General features: G+C 45.1%; 1 long non-coding RNA gene across 1 annotated transcript in view; it reads left to right on the top strand.

Moving 5' to 3' along the window:
* The window catches only part of LOC116585114, a 65,729-nt gene extending 52,736 nt beyond the window's left edge, over positions 1-12,993 (top strand). The window contains exons 3-4 of the long non-coding RNA XR_004283469.1: positions 4,940-5,047; positions 12,663-12,993. This is a non-coding gene — a long non-coding RNA (uncharacterized LOC116585114). The remainder of the gene's footprint in view (positions 1-4,939; positions 5,048-12,662) is intronic.
* Positions 12,994-16,242: the final 3,249 nt, after the last annotated feature.

Genomic DNA, 16,242 nt, shown 5'->3' with positions numbered 1-16,242 from the left:
CCAAAACCGACACTCTTTTTTCCAACTTAGTATATAAGCACTTGGACTTAGATACTTCTTTTAATCTGTTAAGACAGTCCCAGCCAGAAACCCTAGGAGGCTAGAGAAATTTTGCCTCCCCTACAGTAGTAAATAAACAAACTTCAGAATTAGATGTGTAACACATTTGGGGACATATAAAGCAAGGGAGGGGCCAGGGGGTGCTGGGAAAGGACACTGCTACTTTAAATAGAAGGTCAGGGAAGTCTCATAAAAAGGGGATATTTGAGCAAAGCCTGAAGCAGGTGAAGGAGGAAGGTTTGCAGGTATTTGGGGCAAAACCAAATGGGAAAGTGCTGGGAGTGTGAGAACAACAAAGATCACGGCTAGCACCAGTGGGAGGCAAGCTGTACAAAATGGGCAGTTGAATCCAGCTCTGTGTCCAAGTTTTTATATTTTGTATGCCATGGTTTTGTTTTTGTTGTTGTTGTTGTTTTGTTTTGGGGGGTTTTTTTGGCATCAATTTTGGTATTTCATTCATTCAAATATTCTTTATCTCGATTACTGAATTTTTTGGCATCTCAAGTCTGATGCCTCCTCACAAGCTTCAGTCTGGCCCAGGCCCTGGAGTTGATGGAGGGGGTGAGGGGAGCCTAGAAGAGAGTAATAGGAAATGAGGTCAGAGAGAAGGGGAGGTAGGGATTCTGAGAGCCTGGCTTTCACACTGACGGCCATGGGAAGCTGCTGCCGAAACAAACCACTCCAGATGTAGTGGCTTAAAAAAACATACATTTGTATCTTATAGTTCTATAGCTCAGGATACAATTAAGCTCTCCGCTGGGCTGCATTTCTTACCCTGGGAACTCTGGAGGAGAATCTGTCCCATTGCTCACTGGCTTTGCTAGTGGAATTCAGTTCCATGCATTTGGGCGACTGAGGTCCTCCATTCCTTGCTGGGGGGTTGGTGGCCCCTTCCTGCATTTTCAAAGTCAGGACTGGAGGGTCAAGCCCTCTCAGCAAACTTCTCATAGTCTTCTGCTTCCCTCCTCCATGTTTAAAGACCCACGTGATTAGATTGGGCCCACCTGGTAATCCAAAACCATTCCTTCCCCCGCCCCCCACCAACCCATCCTATAAGCACATCTGCACAGCCCCTTTGCCATGCAGGATACCATCCTCACAGGTTCTAGGGATTAGGACGTGAACATCTTTGGGGGACCATCATTCTGCCCATCACCAAGGCTTTGAGCAATAGAGCAATGATCTCTCCAGCTGCTCTGCTGAGACCAGTGGGGGGAGAAGGAGGGGCAGGGAGGATCAGAGCAGAAACAGGGAAACTAGTAAAGATGCTGAAGCAGTAGTAATTCAGAGAAATATGGTGGCTTCGACAATGGGATGGCAGCTGTTATTGCTCAGCGTTACTTGTCAACGTAGCTAATCTGGGTGTTGCTGTGAAGATATTTTGTGAATATGATGAAAGTCCCTAGTGGGTTGACTTTAAGCGAAATGGTCCTAGAGTCAGGGTAGGCCTGATTCAATCGGTGAAGGGCCCTCAGAGCACACCTGAGGCTTCCCAGATGAGCAGTCAGCGCTGCCGGTGGACAGCGGCCTCACCTGACTCCTCAGGGCTCCTGCTTGGCTTTCCTGAGGGCCCACCCTATGGCCTTCAGACTCTCCTAACCAGCCCCACGATGAGGTAAGCTGAGTCCTTGCAATGAATCTCATATCCAACTGCTTCTGCTTCTCTTGTCGAACCACACAGAGGTAGAGGTACAGACTCACTTTTATAATTTAGATGGCTGTCGATATAGATACTGACTGATAGAGATACTGAAGGATTTTTTAAAACAGTGAGGAAGAGAGAATTTTTTTTTAAAGATTTTATTTATTTATTTGACAGAGAGAGATCACAAGTAGGCATAGAGGCAGGCAGAGGGAGAGAGGAGGAAGCAGGCTCCCTGCTGAGCAGAGAGCCTGATGCGGGGCTCGATCCCAGGACCCTGAGATCATGACCTGAGCCGAAGGCAGCGGCTTAACCCACTGAGCCACCCAGGTGCCCCAAGAGATACTGAAGGATTTTTGAATGCAGAGCCGATGGGACATGCTAGTGGACTGGAAGTAGGATGGGGGAGAGAGAGGAATCAAGGATGATTCCAGAGTTTTCTTCCTGAGCCCCTAGAAGGATGGCTTAGTTGTCTCCTTCTAAGACAGAGGCTCACTCTACCATGAAAGCCACTCCCAAGAGCGCATTCAATTTGCCCCCAAAGCAGCCCCTTTCAGAGAGAGGAGGTGCCCAGGCAGGAATGGGTGAGCGGGCCTGGCCAGCCCTGAGGTGGGCAGGCTTCTATCCAAAGGGGAAATGGAGAATAGAGTCACCTCTGTGTTCAGGCCATTCATCCAGAAACACTGTGGTTTTCCTTTGCATATTGGAAGAGCAGGTCTCCTTACTGTTCGCTACTCTGAACCTCACCTCCCCCGCTGTTCTGTGCTCTGTGGGAACCAGTTAGCTAAACCCTGAGCCAAAAACGAGCAAGGAGAGCTGAATAGAGACTTTATGAATAAATGTTGCTCTGTGGGTCATTTTCCTTGTGAGAGAACAGGGTGTGCTTGAAAGTAAAAAGTGTGTTGGGTTTTGTTTTTGTTTTTAATCTTCCTGGAAGGCAAAAAATAAAAAGATAAAAAGGAAAGAACAACATTTATTTGTCAGTCGGTACTGCTCTGGTTAGCAATGGTTGGGTCCCTGACCCCTCTCCAAGCCTCCCAACCTGGCACTGAATAAAACTGAAGACTGGAAAGGAACTTTTCCAAGAGTCTGGCAGCTCAGACAGATACTGAGGTGGCAGAGCTGTGTGGTACCAGCCCACACGCAGAGGGCCCCATTTCCTCTTACCTTCCAGAACGTGGCAACCAGGGCTCCACGAATCTGCAGTCCTGTTCAGGCAAACCTCCACTGCCCATGAACTGTTCCCAGAGAATCGGGACCCCCACCCCTGCAGGGGGCAGGGTGGGGTCACTTTCTAGCCTAGTCATTGCCAATATAAATGTTTGAGGGGCTCTCTGATAAGTCAATCAGTAGAGCATCTTCAACCAAAAGAGGGCCAAGTATTGTGCTTCTTTGCTCTCATACAAAAGGCAAAAGATTTCATGTCAGGAAGTACTTGCTTGTGCCCGCTAGTTTCCAGAGCCTCATCCTCCTTCTGCCCCTCTTCTGTACTGGCCCACCACCAGTCAGAACCTGATCCTTCCTCCCAGAGAAATATCAGGTGTTTGCTGTTCCTTCAAAAACCAAATCCTTGAGTTTCTGGTGGACTTCCGCTGATTCCTATAGGGTCTTTGGTTTCTGTCCTCCGGAAACGCTCACTGCTGAGGTAAAACCAGATGAAGTCCTTATCACCTCAGACCCATACTGCAAAGAACATGAAATATGTTTGTCCCATCTCCCCCCTGCCCTTGATCTCTACAGGAAAAGGAAAAAGCCCCCAAGGAGTCAGGTTTGGAATAAAAATATGCACCACACAAGATTTTTGTGAAGATTAAATAACTTGTGCCAAAACACGCTGGAAGCTGCCAAGGGCTCTACAGATTAGATATACAGAAGTGTTGGCTGAAAGCCAATCTAGATTGACAAGCACAATGCAGATATAAGAAGCTGAAGCCAACTCCGAGTCCCTGGTGGGTGGTAGCCAGACAAGGGATGTACAGTCATGGTTTGATGGGAAAAGAAGTCTCCCAAGAGAAAGAGACAAGATGAGATTCTTGGTTCAGGAAACAAAATCAAGAAGAGGAGAAATGCCACATAGTAAAGTAAAAAAAAAAAAAAAAAATGATCGTGCTATAAGAAGATCTATGGATTTTTCTTGTTTCTGTTCACTAGGACTATAGATGTATGAGAGACACACTCCGTGCTAAGGGCACACCACAGGGGCCCATGGGACAAGCAACCCCAGAGTCCTTGCCATCTCTGTCTCAGTGCATGGGTTCTAATGAGTTCTAGTTACTGGCATTCTCAGAGTCCTTGTAACTACAGCATAGATAGGAGACCAGTTTAGTCCAGCTGACCTGACTCTGTCGGGAAACTCCTCCACTGGGCATAATCTTGTTGACACGGGATGCCTGGAACTGCTGCAGCCATCTTGTTAGTACGAGGTAGGCAGGATGGAAACACACTGAGGACATCCAGAGCGTGGGATCTGGGGAGTGAAGGGAATTTGGGCTTCTACACGGTGTTTCCGGACAAGAGATTTGTTACTTTCTCTTAAACTTCTTTTCTGATGGTCTTGTGGTATGCGTGCTAACGAGACGATTGAGCTGCCTGTGTCTGTCCCACATTTCAGCTATTCCCAGAAATGCTTGGCAGAGGAAAACGGAGGTGGAAAGTGTGACAGAAAATGCCTTGGAAACCTGGGGAAGGACAGGGCATTGCTGGAAAGATGAAAACAAAGCGAATGTAAATTGATTGACGACTTGCTGTGGGCCAGGCACTGTTCTAAGTATTTTTCTATTTATTAGTTTGTTGGATCCAATTCTAGGAGGCAGGATGGTTATTTTCCCATTTAATGGATGATGTAACTGAGGGACAGAGAAGTGATTTTGCCCAAGGTCACAGAGGTTGAGCCAGGCTTCGAATGTGGGTTACCTAACTGTATAATCTTCCATGAAGTGGGTATAGCATATTTCCCTAGCCTGTCTCCAGTTAGAAAATGGGGAAGAACATACTAGCAAGGGCAAGATACATTTGTTTTTGACTCGGGTAACCTACAGAGATGTAGTATTACAGCTTTGAAGGTTAAAATGTTTTGGCCACTGCATCAGTAAAAATGCTTTTGGTGACAAGTAACAGCATACCTAACCAAAATTAGTTAAACAATAATATCGTTTATTGGTTTATATACCATTAAGTTGGATTCAGTCTGATTGGATCAATGATTTCATCAGGAACTCTTGGCTTTGCCTTCCTCAGTGTGTTTCCATCCTGCCTACCTCGTACTAACAAGATGGCTGCAGCAGTTCCAGGCATCCCGTGTCAACAAGATTATGTCCAGTGGAGGAGTTTCCCTGACAGAGTCAGGTCAGCTGGACTAAACTGGTCTCCTATCTATGCTGTAGTTACAAGGACTCTGAGAATGCCAGTAACTAGAACTCACAGCTTTGGTGAAAGGACAAACTTCTCCAACAAGCAAAAGGGAGGTGGGGTGGGGGGGCAGGGGTTGTGCCACTGATTTGGGCACCTCCTGAGCGTTTTTATGTTTTACTTTTTTTCATTTCTTAGCTAGATGCACAAAGGACAGACCAAGGTCATGACTTAATGCAAATTGCTAAATCATAACCCAAGCAACCCATAACTGGCTCCAGAGGGGTTTCTAGAAGGTCTGAGGCTGAACTTATGAGCTACACAGCTCGAAACAGCCACGTGATTCTCTGAAGAGACTGTGCCAACTGTAAAGCCGCATCTGCCCCGGCGTTCCCAGGGGTTATGGTGGCAGCAGCCGAGGGTCCTCGAATTTAGCCCAACCCTGCCTCCTCCCTGTCTTTTTGGAAAGAATCTGTATTGGTTTCTCTCTCTTTATTCTTTGATCTCATATCCTCCTGCTCACTCTGAAGAGAAAGCCGGCCAATGTAGGAAAGACTTAAATTGGGTCATTCCCTCCTAATAGAATTTTTCAAATACCAGAAATGAAGTTCCCAATGGTCACCAGAGAGAAGGGCTGCTATTTCCAGCACCAGAGTGACAGTAATTGTGCCTGTCAGAATTGAGTTCAGCTGCAACAGGAATATTAAACATGGCTTCCACATGGCCATGATTCGGAAAAGTCATGATTCGGGCTGGTGAGAAAGCTCCAGAGCTAGGACAGAGCTAAGGCATGATCAATAATTACCTTATAGAGTTGTCATACAAATTAAATAAGGTAATTTATTTGGTGTCTAGTTCATTATACACTCTCTCTTTTGGTTTGATAATGAAAGTAATAATAAATAGTATTAATTGAGCTTTATCTGTGTGCCAGGTCCTGGATAAGGGCTCATTTAATCTTCACAATAGCTCTATGAAGAAGGGACAGTCATTGTCCTGGTTTTATAGAGGGGGACACTGAGAGATTAGCTGTCTTGATAAAGATTGCCTAGATAGGTAGTTAGGGTGGAGCTGTGATTCAAACCCAGGCTGTCTGATTCCTGAGCCCAAAGGCCTAACCACCAGGCTACACTACCACCTCCTTATCAAAACCCTCCCACCTTCCAACTCCTTTACTCCCCTGACTGTAAAGCAGTCACAAGGTACCTGGGAAAACAGAACATGTAGACACAAAGAGCAAATTTATACTATTAGGCAGTGGGGTCTAGGTGTCAAATGAGGGTTATAGGTCAGATCAAGGAGAAGGCCCACTTCCCTGGAGTGGGCATGGAAGGTGCCACAGGGGAGAAGGTGGCCAAGCTGGGTCATGATGAACATGCAGGATTTATTTATTTATTTTTTAAGATTTTATTCATTCATCTGACAGACAGAGATCACAAGCAGGCAGAGAGGCAGGCAGAGAGAGAGGAAGGGAAGCAGGCTCCCTGCCAAGCAGAGAGCCCGATGCGGGGCTCGATCCCAGGACCCTGGGACCATGACCTGAGCCGAAGGCAGAGGCTTAACCCACTGAGCCACCCAGGCGCCCGAACATGCAGGATTTAGAAGAGTGGAGGAGCGTGGGCCAGGCACGAGGAATGGAGTGGGTAAGGCTTGGAGGTGGGAAAAGAAATAGCATGGTTAAGAAATAACAAGGAGGGGTGCCTGGGTGGCTCAGTGGGTTAAGCCGCTGCCTTCGGCTCAGGTCATGATCTCAGAGTCCTCGGATCGAGTCCCGCATCGGGCTCTCTGCTCAGCAGAGAGCCTGCTTCCCTCTCTCTCTCTCTCTGGCTGCCTCTCCGTCTACTTGTGATTTCTCTCTGTCAAATTAATAAATAAAATCTTAAAAAAAAAAAAAAAAAAAAGAAATAACAAGGAAACATTCTTGACTAAATCATAGGAGTCTTACAGAGGAATCCTGGGAGAGCAGTTTGGAAATAAAGATTGGAATTAGATTAAGAAGGAATTTGAAGGTCATTCTAAATTGCTGAACTATAGTCTGTAGACATCGGGCATTCACAGGGGGTCTGTGGTGGGGGGTGGTTTGAATGGTGAAATCATGTGATAGAAGCAGTTTCTTTAGGGAATAATGTGTTGATTGCGGAAGGGGTGACTTGGAGACACGAAGGCTGGGACTCTAGTTAAGAGGCTTTTGAAATGATCTAGACATGAGGTAATGAGAACTTGAGATGGAGTGTTAGCAGGAGGCATGAATGGAATGACAGGGATGTGAGAGACACCACTGGAACAGACTTGAGGGGCGGCTTGGTGACTAGGGCTGGAAGCAAGGGAACAGGAGGGATCAGAGATGCTTGCCAAACCTGGGGTGATGGGAGAACATTGCTGTTAATAGAAGCGCTCAGCCTTCTAGTCAGGTAGGAACTCTATTGGCCATCCATCCTCTGCCAGGTCTTGTGTCCACTGAGCATCCTCACACACTTGGCATGTACCCAAGGTACCTGGACCAGATGGCATCTCCTCTTTCTTCTTTGCTGCCAAGTGTTGCTTCCACTAGGGAAGACTCTAAGTCAGAGGGGAAAGCATAGAGTTTGGGCCAAATATGTAGGAATTTAAATCTGCTCTATCCATCACCAGCATGGTAAGCTTAGGCACATTCCTTAATTTCTTTGCAATTCAGTTCTCTTTAAAAAAGAGATGATAAGGGGCACCTGGGTGGCTCAGATGGTTAAAGGTCTGTCTTCTGCTCAGGTCATGATCCCAGGGTCCTGGGATCGAGTCCCGCATCAGGCTCCCTGCTCAGCGGGAAGTCTGCTTCTCTCTCTCCCTCTACCTCTCCCCCAGCTTGTGCTCTTTCACTCTCTCTCTCTCTCTCAAATAAATAAATAAAATCTTTTTTAAAAGGGCAGGGGGGGACAATAATACCTACTTGATTGGGTGTTGGAGGGATAAGATACAGAAAGCATTTAGTACTTAACTGACACAAGTTAGATGCTCAGTGATAACGGCTAATATACTGAGCTTACTATGTGCACTGTTCTTGTTGTTTTTTTTTTTTTAAGATTTTGTTTATTTACTTGACAGACAGAAGTAGACAGAGAGAGGCAGACAGAGAGGGGGCGGGGAAGCAGGCTCCCCGCTGAGCAGAGCCCAATGTGGGTCTCGATCCCAGGACCCTGAGACCATGACCTGAGCTGAAAGCAGAGGCTTTAACCCACTGAGCCACCCAGGTGCCCCTATGGGCACTGTTCTAACTGCTTGACTTACACTCACTGTTCATTCCTCACAACAATCTTATGAGGAGATACCACTATTACCTCCAACTCACAGATAAAGAAATGAGGTATGAGGAAGATACAGAGTCCACTAAGGTCACAAGGACAAATATGAGGCTGAACCAGAGCTTGAACCCAAGCAGTCCAGCTTCAGAATCTGTATTCTTCACCACTTCCCTGCCCTTAAAATAATGTTGTTTATGGGACGCCTGGGTGGCTCAGTCGTTCAGAATATTGCTTGCAAAAAAATTAGTGTTTGCAAAAAATTAGTCGTTCAAAATATTATTTGCAAAAAAAAAAAAAGCTATTGTTTGCACTTAAGGGATGCAAGAGGAGCAAAAAACTTCTCTAAGGGGAATATTAAAAGATACAGCCAGAACAGCTAGACCACCTACATGAGAGAATGGCAACTGGTCATAGTTTGGAATTGGTCCTTTAGGGCCCCTTTGGTTGCTGGATCCTGGAGAAGGTGAGTAAGGGAGATGTCCCAGGGGAGGCACAGAGTTCAAGGCCTGTGGTAGGTCCTCAGGAGGCTTGGGGCAGTGGTTTTAAACAATCCACACAGAGATTTCAGTATCTTAATTTCCATTGTGGCAGTATGAGTGTGTCCCAGCAAAACACTAGAACTAGTTCTCTTTTACAGTGTTCTCTAGTCAACCTGTAGACAAAACACAATGATTTTTAAAGGAAATTCTCAGTGTTGAATATTATGTGTTTTATTTATTATTAATTCCATGTTTACATTATTTAAAAAAAAAGATCTGAGGTGCCTTTGAGTAAAAAACTCTTTAAAAATAAAATCATTAAGACATGTATAAATAATAAACATTGTGAATGTAAAAGTTTTATACCTGAAAATCTAAACTGAGATGAACTGAAATATGGGACGAGTTTGCTACTATTGATTAGGAAAATAGACCTAACTGCTTAGATCCCTGTGTTTAGAATTAGGAGTATAGAACCAACATGGCATTTTGATATGAAGATGAGAAGTCTGAATTTATACTCTTCTTTTTTTTTTTTTAAGATTTTATTTATTGGGGCACCTGGGTGGCTCAGTGGGTTAAGCCTCTGCCTTTAGCTCAGGTCATGATCTCAGGGTCCTGGGATGGAGCCCCCAGTCAGGCTCTCTGCTCAGCGGGGAGCCTGCTTCCCCCTCTCTCTGCCTGTCTCTCTGCCTACTTGTGATTTCTCTGTCGAATAAATAAAAATAAAATTTTTAAAAAAGAGATTTTATTTATTTATTTGACAGAGAGAGAGAGAGGGCACACTTGCACAGACAGAGGGAGCAGGAGAGGGGAAAAGCAGGCTCCCTGCTGAGCAGGAAGCCCAATTGCGGGGGTGGGCCCGGGAGCAGTTGTCAATCCCAGGACCCTGGGATCATGACCTGAGCTGAAGGCAGAGGTTTAAGAGACTGAGCCACCCAGGCGCCTCCTGAACTTATATTCTTGCTTAGAAAGAGGCCCACATCATACACTATTCTACCTGAGTATCCTGTAATCAAAGCAAAACATACTTTATTAGCTGTATTTCCGCCAAGTAAAGAGCCAATCACAGCTTTAAAGTAAGTCACTAAAGAGAGAAGAAGGGAAAGGGTTTGCTTGGTAAATTAGCAGAGGAGCTTGTGATTTGCATTTCGTTTTTGCTTTAATGGCCTGCCTAAGAGTAAAATGCTGGTCTGGGTAGAGTCTCGAATGATCTTAAATAGGATAATTTGTATGCAACTATTTTTCCTTCACTCAAGTATAGGACCAGCCAATGATATGCAATTTTCTCTCATCAGAGGAAAAACCAAGAACTCTGCAAATACTAGGGAGCGTTATGGTGCCTACCAGTCTTCCTGGGGAGGCAGCCACATAAGATGTCTGGGATTCTGTCTGGCAGCACCTTCCTAGAACTTAGGAAAGACCATAAAGTTTGCTGTCATTGTTTGTTGGCTTAAGACTAGACCAAAGAATTTCAGAAGGCTTGTTTCAAGTAGCGTCTGTGATCAAGAAGATTGCAGTTTTCTAAGACTAGAAAGAACACCTTCCATACTATTTGTAGGATTGATACGTGTGCTGATTTTCCCAGATCTCATCACTCAGTGGGTAAAATGAGATTGCACTGGGATGCCCACCTTCTGACTGGGGCTTCATATCCCAAAGGCTCCCCTTCTGATTTCTGAGATTCTCCAGGGGTGTTTTATTTTATTTTATTTTATTTTATTTTAAGATTTTATTTATTTATGTGACAGATGGAGATCACAAGTAGGCAGAGAGGCAGGTAGAGAGAGAGGAAGAGAAGCAGGCTCTCTGCTGATCAGAGAGCCCAATGCGGGGCTCGATCCCAGGACGCTGGGATCATGACCTCAGCCGAAGACAGAGGCTTTAACCTACTGAGCCACCCAGGCGCCCCTCCAGGGGTGTTTTAGAAACACAAAGAACAGGCCTGCTCTCAGTGGGTACCTGCCTCATCGGCTGCTCCTCCAGTGACTACAGAGCAAAAGGGAAAGTGGGCATTTGGCTTCTGGGAAGAGGGGAAAGGGATGGGGTTGTGAGAATCTGTTCTTTGGTTTGCACAAAACAAAGCTTTAGCTCATGAAATGGCGGACACCTGGGTCTAGTCCTGATTTGTTATACTGCCTTGCATAGGTCACCTTGGTGCTTTTTGCTTCAAATCCCTTTACTAAAAATGGCAAGAATCCTCACATCTCACAAAGATATAGTGGGAACTGGCTATTTAAGGATTGGATGATATTTTGAAAACATCAAATACAAGGTAAGTGCTAGGTCAGGAAAACCAAAGACATGTGGCTTCCCTAATGAGGCAGCGGGAGGTGCCTGTCTTTCTTGCTTGCTTGCTTTAAACATCCAAAGGAAATACATTTTCAAGTGTCTGCACAAGATTAGGAGAGAATGATTTCACATTCCCCAAGTCAATAAATTGTTCTTTTAAATGAACTAAGTTGCGTACTTATGAAGCCCATGTTCCAAGGAGGATTAAGTCTTGAAAAATCTTACACAATTTGAAGTTCTATAACTAGTGGCATTAAGATTTTAGAGAATTTGAGAGGGAATGAGGTTCCGTAAACAACAGCTGATAATGACATCTAAAATTAATTAATTAGTTAATTAATTATCTAATGACTTTTTTTTTTAAATTTATTTGACAGACAAAGATCACAAGCAGGCAGAGAGGCAGGCAGAGAGAGAAGAAGGAAAGCAGGCTCCTCTGTGGAGCAGGGAGCCCGATGCGGGGCTCGATCCCAGGACCCTGGGATCATGACCTGAGCCGAAAGCAGAGGCTTTAACCCACTGAGCCACCCAGGCACCCCTCTAATGACATTTTAATAAAAAACACTTTTAGTCCTAAAATACTGGCATCAATAGCTTTAATGAAAACCTTTACTTTTAAGTAAAGTAAACACATGTTGAAGTCCAACCCCAGGAGCTCAGCATGTAAACTTATTTGGAAATAAAATCATTGCAGATATAATAAAGATGAGGTCACACTGGAATACGGTGGGCCCCTAGTCCAATAAACTGGTGTCCTTATAAAAAGGGGAAATTTGGACAGAGACACTTGTATCAGGGGGAATGCCATGTGAAGATGAAGGCAGAGATGGGAGGGATGTTTCCACAAGACAAGGGACAGCAGAGAGTCCCCACAAACTGCTAGAAGCAAAGGGAGAAGCATGGACCAATTGTTCTCTTATGACTCTCAGGAAGAATCAATCCTGTTGGCACCATTATCTCAGACTTCTAGAACTGAGAGCTTCCAGAACTGAGAGACAATATATTTCTGTTGCATAAGCCCCCCAGTTTGTGGTACTTTATTATGATGGTCCCAGCAAACGAATACAGTACATTACACCCATGTCTTTGACCCAGAAGAATCAGAGGTAATATGGAGAAGAAAGGGTTGAAGGAAGTTAACACAAGGTTCTTCAGTACATATTTCACTAATTTAGAGATCAATTGGGTTAACATTATTTTCTTTTTTTAAAAAAGATTTTATTAATTTATTTGACAGAGAGAGACACAGCAAGAGAGGGGCTGTGAGAGAGGGAGAAGCAGGCTTCCCGCCGAGCAGGGAGCCTGATGTGATGAGCAGGACTCTGGGATCATGATCTGAGCCAAAGGCAGACACTTAATGGCTTAGTAGCCAACCAGGTGCCTCAACATTATTTTCTTAAAATACAAAAATTTATTTTAAAGTTTATGATAATCAATTATCCTATCTATGGCATATTGTATTTTCCGAAGATGGCCATAATATCTCCTACCCCACATCACTCTTCTGGGACCGTGCCATTTCTGCAGTAAGAATTAAGAATTCTCCACTAATTCCCCTTGAGTTAGGTGGCCTTATGACCCACTTGTAACCATGTGAGAATATCGTAGAAGTGATGCCAGATGACTTCGAAGGCCATGTTATAAAAGTTGATGCTGCTGTCTTGGAAGCTGAATTACTTACACGGCAGCACTTGATTGCCATATTGTGAGGAAGCTCAACCAGCACCTGTGGAGAGACTGCATGGACAGGCCATGAGACTACCTGAGGGAGACACCCATTAAGACTGCAGCTTCTCTAGCTTCTCTGCTGTTCTAGTTCCAGCCACTGTCTGACTGCAACCATCTGTGGGGTCCCAGACCAGAATCTCACCTCCGAGTCCTCCCTGAATGACCTCAGAAATTGAAAGAGGTAATAAAATGATTGTAATTAGTTTAACCACAGCTTTGGAGTGATTTATCATGCAGTACTAGTTAATGGTCATGGCCTAATGCATTACTCAGATAATCAAATCTCTTGACTTTTGAATTAATTGTTCCAGACTTTAATTTTCTTTAGAAACGGGTGGGCAACACAGGAGAAAAATAATTTGGTGCCCTAGAAACATCTACTTTGCAGGTTTCCCCAGAGTCTGGTGGGCCATTTTGTGTGCCACCAAAAGCTGGAAATATCACTGTCCTTGGCATCCCCCCCTCATTAATTTGGGATATAAATATGAAGGAGGCACCATTGGATTTGAAACCACCGATCACACTAATGTTTATGTAAATCAGTAAATTTCTGATTTGAGAGTCCTTTTGTTCTCTCCTCCCATATGTGTCCTGATTACACAAAATTGTGCCATCAACTGCCTTGGACTCGTTAGTTATCACTGGTGCCAGAGTCTTGCATGTTGAATTTTCTAGTTTCTGCAACCTTCTATTTTCCATCAGGATCTGGCAGTAATTCTAATGCCTCTGACTTCATTTGTGGTGGGGTGGGAGGGCCGGGATGGTAATGATGGTCACGCTTTGAATCATCTCCAGCCCTCAGAACCTTCCTGATAAAAGCCCCCTCGTGTTGTTGGTGCTGACAATACTAGGAAGGACCATTTTCCTCAATCATTTCCTTCTGTTCAGAAAGAGCCTGGATTTTTTTACACCTTCATGTTCCAGATACTCCCTATCAGTCTGCAGCTTGTTTTCTTTGATTAAAGCCTTCTTCTATCAGGACATTTGAATAAATAATTCCCTTGCCTCCCTTTTGTTGTTAGAGTTCTTGCTCACTGCTTCTGGTCTCCAAGACAGCCCTCAGCAACTACTGCCAGGGATTAAGACATCTGTGAAATTCACCCTTGGGTTGCAAAAGGCCTTGCAAGGGTGTCTTTTGAAAACATTAACTTCTATTCCTTTTTCAGCCCTGAAACAGTAGTTACTGGGAAATAGTTACTCAGAACATGGCTATTAGTTAAGAATCTCCACGCACAATAGCTGAGGGGCAACAAGAAAGCTGAAAAGAAAGGGCTTCGTAATCCTTTATTTGTGACTCCTAAGTGGTAGCTGCTAAAAGTGACTTCTGCAAGTGGGCAGCTGCCTCTGCCATTTACACTTAATCAGATAATCACACGGCTGGGAGAGACCTTAATCCAGCCTTCAGCATTAGCCACGGCCGCAAGGCTTTCTGGATTGTTCCAGAATCCTCAAGTGCTGTGCTCACACCTGCACTTGGGAAAGTCAAAGCACATGGAAGAGAGGACACATTTCCCCCTTGAAACAGAGGCACAAAGACATTACTTTTGCCACCCAATCTTCTCTTTTCTTCCTAAATAATCTTTGGGTGGATATCAACCCCACTCCTCAAATATCACATGAGGTGCTGATCATTATCTTCATTTAACATATGAGAAAACTAAGGTTCAAAGAGGTTAAATTCCTGGAGCACCTGGATGGCTCAGTCAGTTAAGCATCAGACTCTTGGTTTTCACTCCAGTCATGATCTCAAGGTCATGAGATCCAGCCCCACATTGGGGTCCATGCTCAATGTGGAATCTGCTTAAGACTCCTTCTCCCCCCTCTCTCAGCCCCTCCCCACTCAAATAAATAAATAAATCTTTAAAAAGAAAAAAAAGAAAGAAAGAAAAGAAAAGAAAAAGGAGGTTAAATTACTGGCTACAATGTAAGAAAACTAGGACAGGTTGACCAACCCTCCCAGTTTGCCCAGGACTGGGTGTTTCCTAAGACATGGAATATCCAGTGCAAAAACAGGACAGTGCTGGGAAAACCGGGGCCATTGGTCACCATAGGTCTGAGCTAGGTCCACACTTTCTCCAGAATCTTCCCTCTGAATCCTGGTACCATCCTAAATTCTCTTCAGGCTGAGATTTGGCCTTGGGGCAGATGGGACAACGATGAACAGCACCATGAAAAACATAGTTTATTTCCCTTTGAGTCAGGGGACAAAGTCAATGGTGTTGATGTGAAATGTGAACAGTCAAGAAGGAATTCTGCAGATGTCTTCGGTGCTAAAAGGTAGTTTCATTATAACACAGGGACAGGACCTGTGGGCAGAAAGACCTGCCTGGGGTTGTGAGGAGTGGCTGACTGATCATATAAGGTTTTCTATCCTGCCGGAGGGGTGGGTGATATTAGGGCCTCAGGAAATTGAGTCTGTATGGTTCTGGAGGTCTGGCTGTTGGAAAGAGTGCCTTTTCTTTTCTTATAAGTCATGAGGACTGTTGCAAAGTGGTGGAGGCTCATGTCCTGAGTGGCTATGATCTCTGTCCTTTGACCATTTTCCCCCTTTGTCCTTGGGCAGCCAGGAGTGCCTGAGCAAGGTTACAAATATCCCACCTGGGAGGCGAGTGTACTTTGCCCTGAGCTTGCCTTTTGCTCCCTCCTCAATGTCATCTTTGGGAAGTCAACTCAGGGCACCAGGCCCTTTTGTAGTTTATTCAGAACCCACTGGAAAGACTAGTCTGGGAGCTGACTCTCCAGAGAGGTAGAAGTCCGATGCAAGAGTGTACACCACCTCTTATGTAATTCACCACAACAGAAGCCATTTTACAAGAGACCTTAAATCATCGCCCACTGCCCTGCCAAGACCTCATTACAGAAACCTCAGAGAAGGCCATGGAGGAGGGAGGTTTTTGCTGAAACGTGCAGAGCAGAATTGTGCTGAATTAGTTAAGAAAATCAGCATATTTTTGCCAAAAGCAGAAATTAAGAAATTTAGACATTTTTTCAGGGATGACGTAGAAACAGTTCCACCCACCCTCCCTTCTTCACCCACCCCCAACCCCAGCCCCAGGCCCCTAAATTCCCCCACCTCTCATCTCTTTTAAGATGTCTCCCTGGGCTGTAGTGGAAAGTCAGCACTGACCAAACACATGCCTGAAGTACTGTAGCTGGAGCCGGGTCCTGGTTGCTCCCTCTGTCACGCACGCATGCACGCGCGCACGCGCACGCACACATACACGTGCGCGCGCACAGCACGCACGCACACGCACGCGCACGCACACACGCATGCACCCACAGAGCCAGGTTTTACCTCTTATTGTTGGATCCCAGGAGGCTTAGGGAGGCCCAGGCTGTTGAGGAGGGGGTCTAGGGAGCCCTGGGGAGTGGATCCTTACCAATAGTAGTGAGTGGAGGGTTTCAGGGTCACAACCGT

The sequence above is a fragment of the Mustela erminea genome, chromosome 2 (assembly GCF_009829155.1).
Source record: "Mustela erminea isolate mMusErm1 chromosome 2, mMusErm1.Pri, whole genome shotgun sequence".
NCBI classification, from domain to species: Eukaryota; Metazoa; Chordata; class Mammalia; order Carnivora; family Mustelidae; genus Mustela; species Mustela erminea.
The sequence above is the reverse complement of the archived record's forward strand: the minus strand, read 5'-3'. Positions and strand labels throughout refer to the sequence as shown.